The following is a 2,766-nucleotide window of genomic DNA, read 5'->3' as shown; positions in this document are numbered from 1 at the left end:
AGCACCAGACATGAATCGCAAAGGGTAATTCCAGGCAAAAGATTAGATATTTAGAGGTTTCGCCTCGCAGAAGACGTGAGTCGCATTCATCCTCATCTAGTGGAGACCGGAAAAGGGGATATGTACATGCCATCGGAAACCGCAAAGCTGCGGAATACAGTCCCACCCTGCTACTACAAGTGAACTGACAAAATAAAGAGTTTCTAATTGACACGGGAGCAACAGTTAACGTCATAAATGATGAGACATATAAATTACTCACCTACAAAAAAGCACTGAAAGAAGCAGACACATTGATATATCCATATGGCTCCAATAAGCCACTCAATTGCCAAGGGATGTTTACGACACACTGTCAAAACAAGGACAAGAGTCAAAAGATTAAAATATGTCATAAAAGGGGATGTGCCAGATGGCAGCATCCTAAACTTCAAGTCTGCGATTCAAATGGGACTCATTCGAATAATGTACCAAATGATGTCGGCATACACTACTAGCCCAAAGTACATGATCCAGAAAATGCTCCCCTCTCTATTCACAGGCCTGGGAAAACTAAAGGATAAACAAGTCAAACAACACATCAATCCACAAATTCCTCCAACGGCGCAACACTACAGAGGCATACCCCTCAACATACAGAAACACATGGAGGACGAAATTCAGTCACTATTACAGTAGGACATCATAGAACCAGCATCGGGACCAACTCCGTGGGTGTCTCCTATCATACCCGTACCTAAGGAGGACAACGGGGATAGCATTCGCATATGTGTTGACATGAGGGCCCCAAGCGTGGCCATAGAGCGAGAACAACACCTTTCCCCAAGAATGACTGATATGATGCATCTACTTCACGGATCTAAGGTGTTTCCAAAGTTAGATTTAAACAAGGGATACCACCAGCTGGAGTTACACCCTGCATCAAGATATATCACCACCTTTTCAACACACCTTGGCCTGTTCAGTTATAAAAGACTCAGCTTCGGGGTATCTTCAGCTGCAGAAATCTTTCAGAACGAAATACACCAGATAATAAAACACATCCCCAACTGCCTAAACTACTCCAATGACGTGTTAATTTTTGGCACCACGCAAGACAGCCATGACGATACTCTGAGGAGAGTCTGCATGGCGCTGGAAAACGCCCACCTCACACTCAACCCGGACAAATGTGAGATTAACAAATCCACTCACAAATTCTTCAGACATATTTTCTCAAAAGACAGCCTGAAACCAGAAAGGTTCAAGCGCTGGTAGAAACCCCCACACCCACGTCAGTCTCAGAAGCACGCTCATTCCTTGGCATGGCGAGCTACTGCACACGATATATTCAAGATTTTGCGTCCGTGAGCACGCCTCTTCGACTGCTCACAGGGAAGCATCAGGAATTCCAATGGTCCAGCGCATGCGAAGAAGCATTTCAAGAAATTAAAAAACGGATTGCCACAGTCTCATGCATGGCATACTATGACCCCGACCTTGACACGGAACTTACAGTTGACGCCAGCCCAGTAGGGTTAGGAGCAATTCTAGCGCAATCCAAGCACGGAGCATCACCAGACTCCCCGAGGAGAATCGTAGCATACGCAAGCCGCAGTCTGTCCACCACAGAATGTGCATATTCTCAACCTGAAAAGGAGAGCCTGGCAGTAGTATGGGCGTGTGGTAAAACAAGAATTGAGTCAAAGCTACCCTGACCAAGAGAGTGACATAGGGTAACCGAGGTTTGCAGTGGAGCTAGATCGCTGCTAGCTCAAATAGGCAAAAAAACACCTGAAGAGGTGATAGTAACAAAAACAGGGTTTTTTATTTTTATTTTACACTAACAAAGAAAATGCAACCAACATTTTTACAGCCTGCGCCGTGGCGCTGAAGGTATGCATATTTGTGGGTTAGTATGCAAGTTGAAACAAACACAGTTTTAAAACCTTGCACAGTTTTAAAACTGTTTGTGTTTCACCTTGCATACTAACCCACAAATATGCATACCTTCAGTGCCACGGCACAGTCTGTAAACATTTTGGTTTCGTTTTCTTTGTTAGTGTAAAATAGTAACAAAAACAGGGTTTTTTATTTTGATCACCTCTTCAGGTATTTTTTTGTCTATTTGAGATAGCAGCGATTTAGCTCCACTGCAAACCTCAGTGACCCTATGTCACGCTCTTGGTCAGGGTAGCTTTGACTCAATTCTCGTTTTACTGTACCCATTACCCTCCCGAGTCAAGCCCCCACACAAAAAAGAGGGTTTGCCCACCTTTCTCTCATCAGTAGTGTGGGCGTGTAAACATTACCACTTATTTCTGTATGGGCGACCATTCACCATAATCACAGATCACCAGGCTCTCACCACCATCTAGGGCTAAACCAACAGCCAAAATGCCACCACGCATTGCCAGGTAGGGTTTGAGGCTACAAGAGTACTCGTTTAAAATAATGCATCACTCGGACAAGGACAATAATCCCGCAGACTTCCTCTCGCGATATCCACTTCCAGCTCAAGATGAATGGCAATCACACAAAGCAAATCAATACCTACGATACCTGATCAGCAGTGCATTACCCAAGTCCATTAACACAGCTCAGCTACTGGAGGCGACACAAAAGGACCAACTACTTCAGACAGTACAAACATGTTTGAGATCAAATCAGTGGACAAGCAAACCGAGAGGAGTACCGCTCATGTCTGCGGAGGAGGAACAACGCTTTCGCACTTTCAAGCTCGTTCGCAATACCCTGTCCACATCGCCAGAGGGCCTGTTACTGAAA

Source organism: Ambystoma mexicanum, chromosome 7q (genome assembly GCF_040938575.1).
Source record: "Ambystoma mexicanum isolate Mex_15411 chromosome 7q, UKY_AmexF1_1, whole genome shotgun sequence".
Classification (NCBI taxonomy): Eukaryota; Metazoa; Chordata; class Amphibia; order Caudata; family Ambystomatidae; genus Ambystoma; species Ambystoma mexicanum.
This window is presented reverse-complemented; position numbering follows the sequence as displayed.